Source organism: Diabrotica virgifera, chromosome 5 (assembly GCF_917563875.1).
Source record: "Diabrotica virgifera virgifera chromosome 5, PGI_DIABVI_V3a".
Classification (NCBI taxonomy): Eukaryota; Metazoa; Arthropoda; class Insecta; order Coleoptera; family Chrysomelidae; genus Diabrotica; species Diabrotica virgifera.
Window position 1 is genome coordinate 186,422,068 of NC_065447.1, and position 22,220 is coordinate 186,444,287.

The following is a 22,220-nucleotide window of genomic DNA, read 5'->3' on the forward strand; positions in this document are numbered from 1 at the left end:
AACATAATTGATTACAATCAACTGATTGGCGTACGAACAACGAATTTTGTCATTTGATTGTTGTTAAGGGGACTTGATTATAATCAACTTCTTCATTAGCGTTCGAACAACCGGTCCTAAGTCTTTATCTTTAAAACAAAATTAATTTCTTTACTTTTTTTAATTATTAGAAACAAATCGGCTTGAAATGAAAACAAGAATTCGTAATATTTATGTAATCGTCCCAGAATAACTTTCTATTTCTTCCTTTGAGTAAATCTAGACAACAACTAATGATCATTGGCATGGTACAGTTGATTTTTTAATCAGATAGTGGAATGTGTAGTGTGCGTGTGTTGAGCAAATGTCTTGTTACTTAGTAAAGTCGACTTCATTGTCTTTACAAAGAGATGGTCATTGTATTTGAACGTCTGCGGTCCCTCCGGTCAGAATCGATCCCACAAGGATAGAAATTATTTTTATTTATTAATTTTGAATAAAGAGAAATTTCCCACCCAGCTTATACCCAGTTAAGTTACACACAACTTTTACTTAGTTCTTAAGGTAGGTTCTCTTACCACTGAGCCACAGAGGGGATAAGCAATAAGTTCAAAAGTTATTCTATTTGTTTATAAATCAAAAGTAACCGTAATTTTGCAGAAGGGTGTTGCCTTGTAAAAGTTTTTTTTCCACTTTTATATTATATGAATAGTTTAACTCTTAACTTTCATTTCGCCGGTCCGGAATAAGAATGACGTAACTGCAAAAAGTCAAATTTCTCAGGAGAGCAAAACAATGATTTTTAAATATTTAAAAGAGGGATTAAATAGGGAGTAATCGTCGAGGAGCATAGGTATGGCGTATATTCTTACAATGATGGCTTTTATTTTTATCCCTATTGGCTCGAATTTCATTATCTTAATTTAATCCCCCATTTTCAACCATTTTTACAGTTGCGTCTTTTTTATATAAAAATTTAGGAGTAATCGTCGAGGAGCATCGGTATAGCGATTAATCTTACAATGATGGCTTTTAGTTTCAGCCCTATTAGTTCGAATTTTATTATGTTAATTTAATCCCCCCATTTTCAACCCATACAGTTGCGTCATTCGTGATCTTAAAATTTTTGTGTACAAAAAAACTATTTTTAAATTTGTAATATCCCGTTAATTCTTATAGCAATGACTTTTATTTTCATCCCTATTGGTCCGAATTTCATTATCTTAATTTAGTCCCCCTATTTTCAACCCTATTACAGTTGCGTCATTATTCATCGGAAATAAGGTCTAAAATGGTGCGTATTTCAATAACGACGCAACTACCCTGTAGTGGCTCAGCACATAGTTACAGTTCTGTCGCTTTTGTATCGTCTGTACACTGTATTTTAGAAGGTAAGTACGCAATAAACAGGAATTGACAAAATTTTCAGTTACGTCATTCTTATTGCAGTTACATCGATTTACCCTATATTCCATATTTTCTGACTAATGTTATTGCAAAAAAGGTCTCTGAGATAAACCACTTGAGTAATTTTTTAAACTAACTGATGAATCGCTCTGAAATTTTGAGAGTTTTTTAAGGAATACGGAATACAATACACAACTTTGGCCAGAATAAGAAATATATAGGTACATTTTTTACAAGAACTACAAACAATTAACAATTTTGTCTAACTTTGTAGTTTTCGAAGTAGGTATCAAATTATTAATTTTACAACTTTGAGCAATTGTCATTTTAAAGCTTGTGTTCAACGTAAAGTTTTTAATTTAACTCAAGCTATTTAGCGGTAAGCAAAAAAAATTGTATTTTTTGTTAATCATTAAAAAAGACGCCGAAATATCTGTAGAAAACTTATAGGCTTTATTTATATAGGCCTATAATAACTAAAAAAATCAGATTGCTGGATTTGTTAGAGTCCCGAGAGAAATCTTATTTTCCCAAATATACTGCGATGGAGTATTTACAAAAGTATTTTTCTACACGTAAAAGAATTCGGCACAAGTAATATATTTATGTCAATGCATGGATTCGAAGTTAGACTGCCGTGATGTACACTTGCGAGTACAAAAATCGATTCACCCGATAAACTGTAGTTTATGCTTAGTAATTTCATGTTATCTTCTTTGAATTAAAACAACTAATGCAAAGAGATATTCTATTATAGAGCTTCCAAAAAATAATTGTTTTATCCAAAGTGGCAACGTGTTATAAAAGCCAAACTTCTGTGTGGCATAGGGAATGCAGCAAACATTGTAACGAGCATGTTATACGCAATTTAGACCTCTATGAATACTCTGGACTAATTAGCAAAATACAAGGAAAAGTTATTTACCAACAATTTTATGCAAAGTCCGCAGATAGTGTGCTCTCTTTTTTATAAACAAAATGGCGCCCGAAAATCGTGTTTTTTTTTCAATATTTGCTCTATAACTCCAAAGATTTTAACTTTACACCAAAAACACTCAAATAAAATTCAGCGTAATTAAATTTTTCATAGAAATGTGTTTCTCTCGATTTACTTTGATGAAAACTTTCCCCGGAAAATGCGGGTTTTTCCAACAAAATCTTTATTTTTCAACTAAAATTTTTAATAAGTAATTGTTTATCAATAATTAAGTAACTTGGTATTGTAAAAGTTCTTTCCATATAGATTATGATTCCAGAAGCCAATGGAAATTAAATGAACAGTTTAGCAATAATTGAATTGTTAATTAAAAATTTACGGTCGCTATAATAACCACAATGATTATGATACATAAGAATCACAATGATTTTTGTATAAAAAGACACTGTACCTATCTAACCTATACTACAGAATTGAAATTGGACTATTTAAGCGGCCTCAGGAATATTTTAAAATTATAAACAATTTTTTGGCTTATAAACAAATAGAATATTTCGGGAAATATGAAATTATATTAAATTATGAAACCGGTAGTGGTAAACAAGAGACAGGACGCTTCTTTTAAAAGAAAAAACGTTTAATTCTGATTAGCGGTTCCTGAGATACAATCGGTCAAACTTGACCGGCATTTACGGAAAAGATTTAAACAATAGGATAATAATTTTCAAACCATCACCTTTTTATTTTTGTACTATTTCTTCACACAAATTTTCATATCTTTGAAATAATGATAACATATAATATTATAATAAAAATTATAGATATTACGAGGGAAAATTGCCAAAAATAGCAAAATTCCAATAAAAAATTAGGTTGGAGAAAATGTAATCTGAAGGTTCAAAATCGGTATACGTTAAAAAAATGAATTTTCTCGGCTTCCTAAGGAGCAATTTTCTTCATTCTTTTTTTGTTCCCAAGTAACTCGAGTAGAGCCATATAACTAACGCATTATTAAATGCCAAACTTGCTTTTGTTTTGTTATAATAAATTAATTTCTTTATAAGAATAGATAACTACATATTTTTTCCAGTTATAGACTTTTTTTAGATAAATTTACTAGAAGTTTACCTTTTAACGGTAAAAACACAAATATTCTCATTTGAAAGCAGTATAATTATTTAAACAAATTAAAAATTTTTGTTATAATAAATAATTAATTTATTATAACAAAACAAAAGCAACTTTGACATGTAATAATGCGGTAGTTATATGGCTCCACTCGAGTTACTTGGGAACAAAAAAAAAAGAATGAAGAAAATTGCTCCATGGTAAGCCGAGAAAATGCATTTTTTAACGTATACCGATTTGGAACTTTGAGATTACATTTTCTTCAACCTAATTTTTGATTGGAAATTTGCTATTTTTGGCAATTTGCACTCGTAATATCGATATTTTTTATTATAATAATATATGTTATCATCAGTATTTTAAAGATATGAAAATTGGTGTTATATCTTTGCCGTAAATGCCGTTCAACTTTGACCGGTTGTATCTCAGGAACCACTCATCAGAATTAAACGTTTTTTATAACCATCCTGCCGCTTTTTTATCAATACCGTTTTCATGATTTAATTTAATTTAATATTTCCCGAAATATTTTATTTGTTTATAAGCCAAAAAATTGTTTTTAATTTTAAAATATTCCTGAGGCCGCTTAAATAGTCCAATTTCAATTCTGTAAAGTACATTAGATAGGGACAAATTTATTTTATACAAAAATCACAGTATTCTTATGTATCATAATTATTGTGGTTATTATAGCGACCGTAAATTTTTAATTGGCAATTCAATTGTTGCTAAACTGTTTATTTAATTTCTAAAGGCTTCTGTAATTATAATCAATACGAAAAGAACTTTTACACTACCTTACTTAAAGTTATTTAATTATTGATAAGCGATTACTTATCTAAAATTTTAGTTGAAAATTAAAGATTTTGTTGAAAAAACCCGCATTTTCCGGGGAAAGATTTCATAGAAGTAAATCGGGAAAAACACGTCTCTATGCAAAATTTAATTACGGTGAATTTTTATTTTGGTGTTTTTGGTGTAAAGTTAAAATCTTTGGAGTTATAGAGCAAAAATTTAAAAAAAACACGATTTTCCGCCGCCATTTTGTTTATAAAAAGTAGCTCACTATTTGCGGGCTTTGCATGCCTATATTATTAATATATACACTCATAAGATTCGATTCCAGCAATAAAACTGCTGGTAAATAACTTTTCCTTGTATTTTGCTAATTAGCCCAGAGTATTCATAGAGGTCTAAATTGCGTATAACATGTCCGTTACAATGTTTACTGCATTCCCTATGCAATACAGAAATTTACTTTTATAACACGTTGCCACTTTGCATAAAACAATATTTTTTGGAGGCTCTATAATAGGAAATCTTTTTTGCATTAGTTGTTTTAATTCAAAGAAGACTCGATTCCAGCAATAAAATTGCTCGTAAATAACTTTTCCCAAAAATGGCCTATTCTCCGATACTCTGCCCAGACTAGAACTTGCCGGTGGTCGTCTCAGTCGCTTTTCAAACGTTGACGCGAAGTGCAGTAAGTGAATATTTTATAAATGAATCCTTCATCAGTGAAAGCGGCCCAGGTAATTGCATAATTACAAGAGCGCTATAGTCAGAGACCTGACGCCCGTCGCCTCCATATGACGTAGCCTGAAATCTCAAGAGCTTACCGTCGATATCAGGAGACTGTTAGCTATAGTCGTCTACCAGGTTCGGATCGGCGACGTGACGTGTAAAGCCAGAGAGGGTTGACCTAGTGCCTTACGGAATCGGTACGATACACGAGAATAAATGTTCTAGGTGTCACCGTCACTCAGTAGATAGTTAGGAGAAGACATAAGGCTGGCTATTTGACTCCCAAACAAGCTTACACAGAATCCAAATTGAACGAATGACAGAAACAAGCTCGACTTTATTTTGTCCGAGAACACGTCATTTGTGACCTTGGCCAATGGAGCTGAGTTTTATTCTCTGATGAGAGTCGCTTAGTCCCGTACCGCAGTTTCAAAACAGTGAGCTATGGAGGTAGTTTGTGTATGTTGTAAGGTAGTATATCTATAGAAGAAAAAACAGAGCTTGTGTTCGTGCACTGTGGTGGTTGCAGAAGGGGTTTGACAGCAGATATTTACATTACAGGTATGCTCCATACCATGTTGTTTCTTACGCCAGCTATATATGTGACGGCTTCATACGAATGCATGATAACAGTTGTTGTCACAAAGCGCGGATTACGAAATATTACCTGGCCAACACCAATATAACAACAATCGACTGGCCTCCATTGAGTCCGGATATGAATCCCATCGAGCACCTATGGGATGAGCTAAAACGCAAGGTACGGGTCCGTAATACAGCAACAGCGACAGTGAAGGGGTTAAAAACTGTATTCAATAAGGAGTGGAATGGAGTGGAAAACTGAATAAGGTCCTTACGATCTCACATGGAAAGTGTAATACAACGCAGAGGAGAAAAGTGAAGCCATCTCTAGATTTCCCTAATATACTGATTCCCAATTTTACCTATTCTTTTTTATTATTTCACTTATCCATCTAAGTACTCTCATTTCCGCTACATGTATTCGTTGTTAAATAATAGAACAAAACATAGTACTGCAGAAATGGAGATCAAGCATCCTAATACCTCTCTTCAAAAAAGGAGACAAATGGGACCCGGAGAATTACAGAGGAATTAACTTATTAAACACAACATTAAAATTAACAACCAAAGTGATAACAAACAAATTGAATGAAATTATAACTTTAGCAGAAGAACAACAAGGTTTTAGGTCGGGAAGGTCATGCATTGACGCTATATTTATAATGAGGCAAGTTCAAGAGAAATCGTTGGAATAAAACAAACCGCCATATTTATGTTTCGTGGACCTTAAGAAAGCATTTGACAGGGTCACATTAAAGGACGTTATCCATTTGTTATACTCGAGAGAGGTACCTCTAGGAATAATTAAAACGATCGAAAACATCTACCAGAACAACACAATAAAAGTAAAAGTGGAAGATGAACTAACTGACCCAATTAAAGCAGGCAATGGGATAAGACAGTGGGATTCCTTGAGTCCTTTATTGTTCAACATGATCATGGACGAAATAATAAAAAAAGTAAGAACTAAAAAAGGATACCAAATGGGAGAAAAACAACTTAAAATATTCTGCTATGCGGACGATGCAATACTAATCTCTCAAAGTGAAGATGATTTAGACCAGATGCTGCCCTAATTCAACATAATCGCCAGAAAATCTAACGTTAATTTCCTCACAAAAGACAAAATTCATGGTTATTAGAGCATATCCAATAAGATGTAAATTGGAGCTAGAAGGTCCGATAATAGAACAAGTGATGGAGTTTAAATATCTAGGCATCACACTATCTAGCTACGGAAGACTCGAAACAGAAGTGAATGATCAAGTGAATAGAGCAAATAGAGCCGCAGGTTGCCTGAAGGACACAATATCTTCTTCTTCTTGACTGGCTTTACAACTCGGGGTGAGTCTTCGCTGCATCCACTATGGCCCTCCATCGTCTGCGATCTTGCGCTTCGATTTGCCATTGTTGTACCCCAATTCTAGATAGATCGGTTTCAACATCATCCTTCCATCTTTTTCTGGGACGGCCCACTGATCTTCTACCGTCAGGTCTCTCGAAGAACACTGTCTTTAGCACTCTGTCTTCCTCTGATCTTACTACATGACCTGCCCATCTTATCCGATTAGCTTTTATATGTCTGACGATGTTTTCAGTACCATATAGAGTCACCAATTCAGCATTGCGGCGCCTTCTCCACTCTCCTGTCAATTCATTTCTTTGAGGACCAAATATCATTCTGAGGACTTTCCTTTCAAATATCAGCAATTTATTTATTTCTCGCTGATGTAGAGTCCATGTTTCACTCCCATATGTAACAACTGGGTGAATAATTGACATGTACAGTCCTAATTTCGATTGTCTTTTCAGCAGCTTAGATCTTAATAATGATGATAGGGAGTATAATGTTCTATTTCCCGCAGCTATTCTTGCTGAGACCTCTTTTTCTATGTGATTGTCCTCTGTGATTACTGCTCCCAGATATTTAAACTCTTTTACTACTTCAAAGTTGTGGTCATTAATAGTTACGTTCTGTCTAACTCTTGGTCTTGGATTTTTGGTCATCAGCATATATTTCGTCTTCTCTTCATTTATTCGAAGGCCCAGGTTACCTGTTTCCTCCTCGAGCTGTGAAAACACCTCTCTTACGTCTCTTGTAGAATGAGCGACTGCATCTAGATCATCGGCAAAGGCCAACAACAGTTTTGATCCTCGATTTGCGAATCCCCCTGTTAGTTCAGACGATATTTTACTTATTGCGTATTCTAAAGCCAAATTGAATAGCAATGGTAATAAAGGGTCTCCTTGTCTAAGGCCTGATGTTATACTAAATGGCATCGATGTTCTGTTTCCTATCTTTACCTGTGCATATGAGTCTGCCACGCACATTTGAGTGAGCTGCACTAATTTTCTTGGTATTCCCATTTCTAGCATTGCTAGCCATAGTCTGCTTCTTTTTATCGAGTCATATGCTTGCTGGAAATCTACGAAGATTTGGTGTACATCTCGGTTGAATTCCCAGTTTTTTTCTAATATTTGTCGGATGGTAACTATTTGATCTATTGTTGACCTTCCACTTCGAAAGCCGCATTGGTAGTCGCCTAGAATATCTTCCGAATACGGAGTGAGTCTCTTTAGTAAGATAATTGATAGAATCTTATACGCTTGATAATATACAATTGATAGAAGGACACAATATGGAGAAATAAAAATATCGGAAAAGAAATGAAAGGCAGAATTTACAAAACAGTCATCAGACCAATAATGACATACGCGGCAGAAACACGACCCGACATAGAGGAAAAAATATTGCTCGAAACAGTAGAGATGACAACTCTTCGAAAAATCTATGGTAAGACTCTATGGGACAGAGCTAGAAGTACAGATACACGACGGAGATGCAAGGTGGATAACATTAATAACTGGGTAAGAAACAGAAGAATAGAATGGAATGACCACATAAGCCGAATGACAACAAATAGGGTAGTCAGGATAGCGAGAGACGGTTCCCCAATAGGAAGACGATCAGTGTGAAGACCACGAAAACCATGGATCGACAACTTACTAGAGCCACATTGAAAAAACAGACAGAGTCATGTCTATACAAAAAGAAGAAGAAGAAGGAGTGTTCGTTGTTCCTCTTTCTTTTTAATTAGCCAACATTCAGTTCCGGAAATCATGACCAGTTTTATGGCTTTTTAATAGAATTTTCCCTTCAGCTTCATTGGAATTTTTGTCACATTACACACCACTCGCTTCTTTTCATTTAATACATCCAAACCTAAATTTTGGACCTTGCAGTCCTTTTATTAAAATTTTTATTAAAATTATAAAATCAAAATGTTTGAGTTTTTCTTATTTATTCACATGTTCCTTCACTCCAAACAAAATATTTTACTTAGAATATTTGTACAGACTTTCATTACGAACGTATTGTTACCAAATTTTCGCGGTTGCTAGAGATTGATGGGTTTATCTATCTAAACTCTAAACATTTTTAAACAATGTTTGAAAAATATTTATGTACCTACTAAAACAAATATATCTCGTGATTTATACTTATTGAGTTATTTGAACTCATCTATTCACTGACATTGTGAATCATGGTTCATTTCCTTTTAATTCTTTAAATCATTTGCATTGAAATAGAACTCGTGGAACAGTAATTACAAATAAAAACATTATTCAAATATCGACAGTTTCAACACTTATTGAGTATTTGTTTCCATCCTGTCAACAAAAATTGGGTTACGTGACATTTTACTGTATTTTTATATCAAAATTCACTATTTTCTATAGTTGCTTCAAAACCAATCACGGCAGCCAGTTTTTCGCAATTCGTTGATCAAAAAGAGATTTGCGCAAATCTATTAATTATACGACATGCTGCATCGTTGTTGAAATAATGGTGCAGAATTATATAAATAACAGACTCAAACATATTTTTAACTTTGACAACGAAGTGAACTATACATTATTAACAAAGTAAGTTATCAATCTAAAGTAGCACAGAAAACAACAATAAATATCGTTCCAATACCACCAGATTGACAACAGGTAGAATACTTTCTTTGGTTACACCTCCTGAGATTTCTTGATTCTTTGCAACACGAAAATGCAGCAGCTGCATAATACTCTGGTTAAATCGGAGAGTACAGGAAGAGTCTATATCGGTTTCGGAGGTCTTTTCCCCCTCATCAGTAGTCCCATATCCTCTTCTCTTCAATTTCCTCCAGGTATCATACTTTGTGCCTTTCCGAATTGCAAAGAAAGAAATGTCACGGATGAACTAGAGCCATCTACCGAAAAACAAAGTAAGTTATCAATCGAAGTAGCACACAAAACGAAAATAAATATCGTTCCCATACCACGAGATTGACAACAGGTGGAATACTTTCTTTGGTTACACCTCCTGAGTCGGTATAGACTCCGAAACCGGTATAGACTCTTCCGAAATACCTCCGAAACCGGTATATACTATTCCTGCACTCTCCGATTTAACCAGAGTATTATGTAGCTGTTGCATTTTCGTGTTGCAAAGAAATTGAAAATGTTTATACATTTTTAATTCACTTACTCTTTTGTAGCAGTATTAAGGAATCTTTCTTGTTGGAACTTTTACCACGCTGAGCAGATGAGTTGTGAATTATTTAAAATTCTCTCATCTTAATTTCCTCGGCATCCTGTATGATTTATATATTTTGAAAATCTCAGGAGGTGTAACCAAAGAAAGTAATCCACCTGTTGTCAATCTGGTGGTATGGGAACGATATTTATTGTCGTTTTCTGTGCTACTTCGAACTAGATGGTTCTAGTTCATCCGTGACATTTCTTTCTTTGCAATTCGGAAAGGCCCAAAGTATGATACCTGGAGGAAATCGGAGAGAAGAGGATATGGGACTACTGATGAGGGGGAAAAGACCTCCGAAACCGGTATATATTCTTCCTGCACTCTCCGATTTTACCAGAGAATTATGCAGCTGCTGCATTTTAGGGTTGAAAAGAGATTTAAAATGTATATACATTTTTTTATACATTATTATATCAAATATATGCATATTTAGAGTAACGATAGACGGCGAAAACTTAACCATGTCAGATTTTCCGATGACGTTACGCTAATAGCAAGAGACAGAAGAATTGCAGGAAATGCTATTGGATCTAAATACCATCTCAAAAGAAATAGGATTAAAAATAAATCAACCAAAATCTAAATATCTAACCAACGAATCTCTAGATATAAATGGAAAAATAACTCGGGACAACAATAATATAGGAAAAGTTGAGTCGTATATATAGTTGGGACAGAAAATAGAACTGTCAAAGCTTAACCTAAAGGCTGATTTAAATAGAAGATGTTCCTTAGCATGGGCAGCATTTGGTCGATTACAAACAATATTTAAATGAAACTTACCAAAAGCGTTGGATTAGTACGTGTTGCCAGTTCTGACATACGGAACCGAAACTTGGTCTTTTAACAACAGTATAGTCCACAAACTTCAAGTGACTCAGAGAGCTATGGAACGGAGAATGCCCAACATTAAGCTCAGTGATCGCAATTCCAATGAAGAGATAAGAAGGCGATCAAAAGTAACAGATGTGATCCAGAAGGTTGCCATGTTAAAATGGAACTGGGCAGGACACCTAGGAAGAATGGAAGACAACCGCTGGACAAAGCGAATTCTCGAGTGGGGACCAGGGCAAGCAAAATAAGTAGAGGCAGACTTCAAGAAAGATGGACTGATGATATCAAGCGAATGGATGCAAAAAACAGCAAACAGATATGAATGGACACACCCAAGGGAGGCTTACATACGACGATGGATGAAATAGCTGTTGATGATGATGATGATGATGCATATTTAAACCAGTTATAGCCTTTCCGTTTCTAATCGCCACTCCTTTCTATTGTGGCAGTATTTTTCTCTTAAATTTCTATCCGACATCGCCTTGGAGATAACGTTTATCCATGTAGTTGCTGGTCTACATCGTTCTCGTTTTTCTGTGGGGCTCCATCCTAAGATTTTTTTTGGAATTTTTCTATCCTCCCTTTGTCTTACGTGTCCGTACCATTATCCGTACCATACTAGCTGTTGTCCGTTCGATGTCATCTATGATTGTTCTTTCTACTCCCATTTGTTGTGTAATGTCGTCGTTTCTTATGTGTTTTAGTCTAGATCTTCTTGCTGACCTATCTTCTTGCTGACGTCCTCCAAAAATCTATCTCAATGGCTAGTAATTTAGCTTTGTACTTCTTGACTAATTACCAAATATTCGTTCCATAGGTTAATACTGGTTAAATGTTGTGTTGTAAATTCGTTTTTATTTTCTGGTCTTATATTATTTTGCCTAATTCAGGGATCCTATCACCTATCTTCCCTTTACTATCCTCTCCTTAATATTTTCCCCGTTTCGTCCTGTACTCGCTAGTGTCATTTCCAGATATACATATTCATTGTAGCTTGCAATTATCTCTAGGGGTCGCCAAGTTCTTGAAAATTTCAAGATCTTGTCTTGATTTCAAGACAAGATCAAGACAAGAAGTAATTTTAGATTGCAAGACAAGACAAGAAATAGTATGTCAATACCAAGATTTCTTGTCAAGAAAACAAGAAATCTTGAAATATCTTCACTAATATTGAAAGCTCTAAAACGTGTTTATTGTGAAAAAGATACTTATTTTAACACAACATATTTTAATTTATTGAACACTTTTTTTTGCTAAAACGATTTACAAAAATGTAAATTAAAAAACAAAAATGATTCTTAAGCGTAAATGACACGGGACAAGTTTGCAAGCTGCTAGCGAACTAACTGGCTTGTATTTAGCTTATAAAGTAGCCTTGTGTCATCGAATTTTTTTACTAAATGCTAGTGACTATCCGATTGTAAAAAATCTACGAGCAAAATAAAAAACAGGTCAATTTTTCGCTATTCGCTGGCGTGTTAGCTTGTAAGCTGGTTAACTAGCCTTGTGTCATCATTGCTGCTAGTAAACTGATTGTCAATATAGTGTCTGCGTGTTTGTAGTTTCAGCAAAAATGTCAACGGAATTAGTTCGCGCAGGCATAGTTATTTTAGCTAATGCAGTCAAGAATGTACGAAACTAAAGAAAAACTTAAAGCAGAAAAGAAAACGGGTAGGATCATTTATAGGAAAACGCGATAAATATGGTGTTTCCTAAGATTTATTGAGAGAATTGGATGAAGAAGACCCTTTGGCTTATAAAAATAATGTTGAGGACAAATAGTTCAACATTTGATAATTTGATTCCATTTTGGTAGCTAGTGGCTACTGAGCAGGTATAAAGTTATGTTTGTCATCGACACTCGCTAGCTTTTAAACTCGCCTACTAGCAGCTTGTAAACTATAAGACTATATAACAGGGGTGGCCAAATTGTGGCTCGCTAGCCACATGTGGCTCTTTGAAGGATTATTTGTGGCTCTTAATAAATATAGCTGAATTATTTTAATTTTTGTGTTAAACGTTTTAAATTATTGACAAAAAATGTAAAAGGCTAGATGTAGCATTAGGACTTGGACAAGGAGACCCCGTATCACCGTTGCTATTCAATTTGGCCTTAGAATATGTTAAAGTAAAGTATCATCTGAGCTGAGAGGAGGATTTTCGAATCGAGGATCAAACCTTATGTTGGCCTTTGCTGATGATTTAGAGCTGCTGCTCATTCTACAAGAGATGTGCGAGAGGTGTTTTTAAAACTCAAGGAAGAAGCAGGTAGTCTGGGCCTTCCAATAACTAAAGAGAAGACGAAAGACATACTACAAAATCCAAGACCAAGAGTTAGGCAGAACGTAACTATTAATGACCACAACTTCGAAGTAGTAAAAGTCTCAATTTGGATTGTGCAAGCCAGTTATTCGCCCAATTATTACATACAGAAGTGAAACATGGATTCTATCTACATCAGAAGGAAATAAATATGGTGCTGGTTTTTGAAAGTAAAGGTCTCAGAATGATACTTGGCCCTCAAAGTGATGAATTGACAGGAGAGTGTAGAAGGTGCCGTACAACTGAATTTTTTTACTGTGTGGTATTGAAAACATCGTCAGACATATAAAAGCTAACATAATAAGATGGGCAGGTCATGTGGTGAAGTCAGAGGAAGACAGAGTGTCAAAAACAATGTTTTTGATAGACCAGACGGTAGAAGATCAGTAGGCCGTCCCAGACAAAGATGGAAATATTATGAAGAATCGAGGTATCCTGAAATAGTAAAGGCTGCTTTTAGAAATATTTGCATATTTGAAACAGCGATGTAAACCATTTTATTTCACTTTAAAATTCGTGAAATCCAAACACCGAAAAAAAAATTTCTCACTGAGGAAAAAATATCATTTTTACACTTTTTAAATAATTGTTTAATCGCGGCTCGTAAAAATTTCAAATTTTGAAAATGGATCGGCCTATTAAGGAAATTGGCCACCCCTGCTATATAACTATAAACTATAAACTTTATAGCCCCGTATAATCGACGCTTTACCTATCCTGTTGAAAATAAAATTGCAAACTAGATTTTATTTTAAATAACAAATTTAGCACATTTTTAAATCGGAATTAATAAGTCATGAATTAAGGCAGAGCAACTGCACATCAATTTTGCGTTCGTCAGGAAACAAATGCAGATCGGCGACTCTCCGGAGTCAAGAGCCAGTGGCAGTGGAGGCCGTGTTAGCACGCAACTCAATAAAAAGGTCGCCGGGGAATCACCAGACCGGGCAATCAAGAAATTTCAAGATCTTGAACTTTCTTGAGCCAAGACAAGATATAAGAAGTCAAGAAAAGGCCAAGACAAGATTTTTTAAATTTCTTGATTTTTTTTTCAAGACAAGACAAGAAGTTGTAATAAAGACAAGAATTCTTGTCTTGTCGACCCCTAATTATCTCCTATTCCAGATTCATGTACTCCATTTCTTGGAGTGGAGTGTTTTGGAATTTAAAATCCGGGCGCACTTTCAGACTTGATTTTCGTATACCGTCGATATTACCCTCTATTATGAGCTGAAGAAAGTCGTATCTACTGTGTCTAATTACATGACCAAAATATGCTGTTTTCAGCTGTCTGTGTGTTTCCATATAATACTTAGGTCATCATCATCCTCAGTGGCCTCGACCTTTTACAGTCTATTTCGCCAGTCGGTTCTGTTTATCGCCAACTCTTGCAATTTACTGCTCCAGTACATATTGACATAACATCTCCTCTTCTCAGTTTTTGTCTACTCCTGCTCCTATTTCCTATTGGTACCGTTAATAGGATTCGTCTGCGTTGGTAAAATAAGAAAATATTTTTACAAATAATTTTTTGTTTAGGCATGCGTATTTCTAAGGTTCATGCACTGTTGATTGAAACATCCCCACAGTAGTAATCCGTCCGATTTCTAGTTGCGACCGAATAATCAATTGAACATAATATTTGTGAACTCAATGTTTGTTTATGCAAATTAGTTATTAATATTTACTGCTCGTAATCTATTGTCTCCATTGTTTATATACAAAACTTAACTTCGATGCAGAAGTACGCTTAAATAATAGGCCTGGAAATTTTTTTAATAGCTTAACGGTGTCTAGTCGGACAAACTTTGATGTGCGGGAACACTGTAACAGGGGAATTTTTAATTGTGGAACAGTTTAAAAATTTGGATCGTCAGATTACGAAAACGTCCCATGTATTTTGTCGGACAGAATATCCAATTGATTTGTTACCCTTTCATTGCAAAAATTAGACTGCTATTACTAATCAACACGATTCCTGTCATTTGACATGTTCTTCGTGTTTCACTCATTAAAATGTTGGTGATAAACACCAGTGTGATTTGTGCATGAGAGTTTAATGAAATGGCAACAAATCAATTGGAAGTTCTGTCTGACAAAATACATGTCTGGGGTTCCAAATTTTCAACCTGTTCCACAATTAAAACTTTCCCTGTTCCAGTGTTCCCATACATCAAAGTTTTTCCGACTAGACACCGTTAAGCTATTAACAAATTTTCAGCTTGCTATTAATCAACTTTTTTTGGTAGGCGGAAGCCAGGACTATAAATAAATAACCAAAAATCGTAATTTTTTTACTAACGGAAAATATTACAATGTGCCCCATTCAACAAGTTGAATTTTGCTGAGATTGTCAACTTTGGGACCACAGAAAAGATGCAAAAAGTTTGCCATTCCTACCACGGGCTTCCCCCTAAACCGTGGACGGATTCTACGTGAAGTAAAATCATTTTAAATCAAAAAGTTTAAATTCAACGTTTTATGCATATTTATTGCCAAAACTCAATATTGAAATTTCATCTTATAGGTTTTGAGAACTGGACTATGGTAAAGTGACTCGTAAAAATGATGAATTGCTGCATCTGTACATTACAAATTCCCAAAATCTGGAGGAAAGCTAGAGTGGTAGCCCTCTCAAAACCAGGGAAGGATCCGGCGGATACAACGTATTTTAGACCTGTATCTCTCTTGTGCCACCTTTTCAAGGCCTTTAAAAGAATGATACTGAACCGGATCGCAGAATATATGGAAAATAAAATTATTCCAGAATAAGTAGGATTCAGGCCCGGAAAGTGCTGCTGCAGTCAAATTCTTAATCTCACCCAATATATTGAAGATGGTTTTGAACGGAAGAAAATAACAAGAGTAGCGTTCATAGACCTAACTGCCGCCTATGATACAGTTAACCATCAACGGCTACTCGCAAAACTCTACGAAACTACAAAGGATTTCCGATGTCGGTGGAGGGACCAAAAAAATGGGCTGCCACAGGGAAGTGTCCTCTCGCTGATTCTATACAACATATACACCAACGACCAGCCAATACACCAACAAACAAGGCAATTTATTTACGCTGATGATACAGTTGTGGCAGCTCAGGGAAGAACCTTCAATGAAGTCGAAGTGAAACTGACAGATGCCCTGGGAGACTTAGCCCTATACTATGATAAAAACCATCTGAAACCCAATCCCACAAAAACCCAGGTATGTGATTTCCACCTGAGAAACAAGCATGACCGAAGGCCGCTGGAGGTGGAATGGCGTGGTCAGATGCTGGAACACAACAAGACGCCAAAATACCTTGGCGTCCGTCTGGATAGAACTCTGTCTTACCGATACCACTGTCAAGATGTCAAGAAGAAAGTAAGTGCCAGAAATAATATCATCCGCAAGCTAACTAATACAAAATTGGGAGCACAACCACACACTGTCCGCACTTCTGCCTTGGCATTATGTTTTTCGGCCGCGGAATTTGGAGCACCAGTATGGGCAAACTATGCTCACGCAAATAATGTCGACGTGGCTCTAAATGAAACGGTTCGTATAATATCGGGTTTCCTGAAACCGACACCTATCGAAGAGGTATACCCCATAGCTGGAATTGCCCCACCACCTATCAGGAGAAAGGTCACGTCAGAGACACCCCTTATATGACCACCAAACTCAGCCAAGCAGACTAAGACCTCGAAAAAACTTCCTGAAAACATCAAAATCCGTCCCCGAAGCGCCAGAGACGCGCCGAATACACCTATGGCAAGCGTCAGCTACCGCGACACATTTTCCTTCCTCAGAGGAAATGGCTGCTGGACACAATTTACCGTATCCGACTTGGAAAGCGCTAAACAGACTAAGAACCGGCGTTTCACGTTGTGCTAGTAACCTGAAAAAATGGGGATACTAGGAGGACGACACCTGCGACTGTGTCGCGGTTCAGACCAGCCGGCATCTACTATCATGCACAGAGATGAGAGAGACCTGCACAGAAGAAGACTTAATTATAGCAAATGACAGGGTCATCTATGTGGCCAACCATTGGAAATACAGAATTTAAAGTTGTTGGTGTTCCGGACACGGAAAGTAAGTAAAGTAAGAACTGGACTCCAACAATGCAAATTTTATAGTAATGGAAATGATAAAATTTTGTTGACCTCAGATTTTATGAACCTTAAAAGATGACAAAAATAGCGCAACATTTAATTATTTAATAGCTTTACAGAAAAGAAATTCAATTGTGGCAAAATATAACATTTGCATATTAATACAAAAGTTGCACTCTTCAATCCGTTAAAAAACGAATTTTGACTTTTGTCGATATGACACTCCGATCAAAAGATATCGAATTTAATCGTTGAGTTGATACAAATTTTACTTAAAAAATTACCGGTGGCTTCAGACGTTGTTTCTGAGAGAACGGTTCATTCTATACAAAAGTGCTGATAAAACCCGGGAGTAGGAATGTAAAAACACTTTTTTCTACGACCGTTTAATAATATGCTCATTATTCGCTATTATTGAAAGATAATAACACCCATTACTTTACCCGTGAGTAATAGCTCATTACTCACGGGCTGAAGTTACCCACGGGTCATTACTCACGGGTTGAAGTTAGATTCAAGTGGTGCATGGCAATTTTAATATACCTATTAAAAAACAAAATTACTTAAACTTGTTTATTTAATAAAATAATCATTGTAATTTATATCAAAAATTAAATTCGAATAATGTTTAAAGGATTTTTAACTGTAAAAATGGGTTAGTATTTAGTATATTTTTACGTTTAAATTTCAACATTTTTGATATTAAGATTGACGTTATTAAAAGGTAAACAAACATAAACAATCGGTATTAATTCCGTAAAAGGACTTACGGATATGAAGTGTATCAATGAATTCTGTTTTACTTACTGTTGATTGTACAATAGATTTTTATTGAGAGCACACGTTTGTTTTCATGTAATTGCCTTAAAATATGTCTTATTTTTAAAAGCCACCGTCATTCCATGACAGTAATGACAACTGTTTCATTGTTTTATAAGCTTAAGGAGGGCAATTCTAGCAGTGTTGCCATAGTTATATAAAATATGTTTTCTTATGAAAAATAAAATCTTTCTATTTGAAATAATGTTAGTAGTTGATAATTATATTTTTCTACTAATCAAAATAAAAAAGGTCGTAGAAAAAGTATAGTATTCTACTTGCATGTAATAGCTATTACTCACTCTGATGAATTACGACACTCGCCTACGGCTCGTGTAGCAAACTTCATCATCGTGAATAATAGCCATCATTACATGCTCGTTGAATAATATACTATTATTGCATCTTTTTTGGGGACCCAAAATTGACATTCTCAGCAGAATTCAGCTTGTTCGTATGATTTTTAGATAGTTAGTGACTTTTTTTTGTCTGACGACTGGTCTAGTATGTCGAAATTCTTAAGGATTTGATAGACCAGGGCGCATCTGTAAAAATATTAGTACGTTTGGATGTTGAGACGTGACTCATATTTTTTTGCAGAAATTGCTTAAAAATATATGATAATATTTGAGTTATCCTCCTACTCAAAAAGGTCAGGAACATTGTTTAAATAATCAAAATGTCAAAAAATGAAGCAAAAATTCAAGTTTTTTCTTCGGTTTTTGATTATAACTTTAAAAGTATCCATTTTCGAGAAAAGTTGTACCGACATAAAAGTTGCGTAATTAAATTTCCTACAATATAGGGTGAGATAAAAATTTTAAAATTTGTCACCATTGTTGCAAAATAGCAATAATTGCGAAAAAACCATAAAGAAACAAGTATCCGCATTTTACGTTTTTCAACTGTGTGTGCTACACTTAGGACCTTCATTATTTCACTCAGACAAAATTTATGATATATTAAAACAATACTGTAAATTTCGTTAAGGTCGGTTTTATATATTCTGAAAAATAAATGTTGCAATCCAGGTTTCGCAAAAAATTTCATTTTTTCAAAATGTTGTAGGGCTGAAAATAGCACTTGATAGCAACTTGAATTTTTTTACACATAGAAGAATATTGTACCTTTCATTTGCAATTTGCAAAATTAAAATCGGTTAACTACCACGACGTCACGAATTTTTTTAAATGAACATTAATTTTTGGCGCTACGCGCAGGAAAACGGATACAGTATTTTTCATGATCATCTTTCAGTGCGTCACAGTTTTTCGATTTCTTTCTAACGCATTAAATTGTATGTTACAGAAAAAAAGGCACGTCGGTGATTACATTTCGTCGGTGACATTTTTATAACATTTATTCTAGTTATTCTAGTTGTCGATAGATGGCGCCATAATAAAAAATAATTTTTTTTTTAATTAGATAGTAATATTACAAATATAATCTGTATGATTTAGAACACTATACAAATCAAAGAAAATACCATTTTATAAATGCAAGAAACACTTTTGATTTGTTTTTATTCCAAATTGAAAATAAAATGTGACAACTGTCAGATTTAACTGAAATGTCATGTTGCAATAAATGTCATAAATGTGTATTATCACGGACTTACCCTTTTTCCTATCATTTGTTACGCACTGAAAAATGATCATGAGAAATACTGTACGTTTGCTCTGATTGGGCATTCCAATGACCTTTGATAATGATTGGTAAATTATAATTTTTAGTACATTTCGATATCAATAAATACATTTGTTTACTGCAAAATAAAAACTCATACTCTGTCCTTTGAAATAACACTTTTTTTAGCAAAAACTTTCTTTGTTCATATATTTTAACTTAGATAATAAAAGTTTATTATTTTTAAAGATATGCATTGTTTAAACAATATTTCACAAACAGTAATCAAATTAGTTTAATTTTTGTGGAATTAAAATATTAAAATACAACAAAATGTAGAGTTAAAAATAATATATTAGACAAAGATTGGAAGAAATTATGGTGGAAATCATCTTCTGTGAATCGAACACCGCTGTCCTGCGCGTAGCACCAAAAATTAATGTTTATATAAAAAAATCCTGACGCCGTGGTAATTAACCGATTTTAATTTTGCAAATTAAAAATTGAGAGGTACAGTATTCTTCTATATATAAAAAATTTTTCAACTTGCTATCTGCTTTATTTTCAGTCGTACAACATTTTGAAAAAATGATTTTTTTTTGGGAAGCCGGATTGCAAAATGTATTTTGCAAAATCTGTTAAACAGATCTTAATTAAATTTATAGTATTGTTTTACTATATTATAAAGTTTTTCTGGGTAAAATATGAAGGTCCTATGTGTAGCATAAATAGTTGAAAATTGTAAAATGCGAATACCTACTTGTTTTTTATTTTTTTTGCAATTGTTGCTATTTTGCAACAAGGTTGACACTTTTTAAAATTTTCAACAAATCCTATATTGTAGGAAATTTAATTGCGCAACTCTTTTATATTAGTGCAACTTTTCTCGGAAGTGAATATTTTTAAAGTTATAATCAAAAAACGAAGAAAAAAATCGAATTTGTCCTTCATGTTTTGAAATTTTGAATATTTAAACAATGTTCCGGACCTTTTTGAGTGGGAGGATAACTTAAATATTATTATATGATTTAATTCCAAGTAATTTCTCAAAAAAAAATAGGAGTCACATCTCAACGTCCATCTCAAAACAGATGCCACCTGGACTATGATTGCATACTGCTGTGCTGATTTACACTGCATTAAATATTTTAGAAATATTTATAATGCTGATAGATATTTTATTACCGTTTTTGTTAAATGGCCCATTTTATTTTACTGTACATAGGTGAAGAATTTGGCAGAATGTTGTGACCACTCAGGCAAATAACACATTATATTACTTTTTGGATGTTCGTGTCTGGTTTCATGATTTTAAACTACAATTTTGAGAGCAAAATAATCGGCTCAAAAGTAAAATAAGTTAGTTTTTGATTAAGTTGTTTGGCAAGTGTCTATCCACACAATATCCACAGAGAACGGCAGTTCTCACCAGTGGCGCACAACACCCCTACAAGCGACACTATATATACACGAAATTTTCGATTTTCTAAACCTGACTGAATGGAAAATTGGGCCACATTCCATCTTAAAATTTACGAAAAGACTCGTCCATCCATATGTTACTTCTCCATTTTGGTCCAAGGTTGTGGAATTTACGGCCCTTCCCATTTAAAGCCTGTTTTTCGTTCTCGTCCCCAAAACTCCTAAAAATTACAAAAATTTAAGCCCGACCTTTGCGGCTTCTGATAGCATATATCATTACCTTTCCAACGCATGTTTAATTTTGAAAATCGGTTGTACCATCCAAAAGTTATCGAGCTCAGAAATATGACTCAATTTTTATTTAAAAAATGGAAAATGTTTATGGATATGTATGTTTGTATGTATGTATGTATGTATGTGGAAAAGTTAAACCGATCTGAATTTTTTTTTCTGTGTTTCAAGAGGGTGTGTGGGCCGATTCAGAACCGGTCTAATTTTTGACTTCTGACTACCCGTAAGTTAGCTAGAGGATTAAGTAGATACAAAATAGCATATTTTTTGGGCGTATATATCTTAGGTTCAAGAAAAGACAGGAAAACCGTAAATATACCAAATTAATAGGGTTGAGTTAAGCTTTCAAATGGCCCTTAAGCGATCAAGCTGAGACATACGCACTGCTCACCATAGCCAAAAAACTGAAAAATTAAATTTTGAAAATTTTGGTTTTTCGACAATTACTCAAAATTTCAACCTACGAGTTGCGCCAATAACTGAGCGTTTGTAGAAGGACTCAGGACGCGTCTAACGGTGTATACCTTATATCTGGGAAAATTCGAATTTTTAAGTTATAGGGTTCATAAGTATGATCAAATCTATTTCTTATGGGAAAAACGGGTTTTCAAGCTCAATAATTCCTGTAATACGTTCAGTTATCATACTCGATCTTGGATGCATCAGATACTACTTG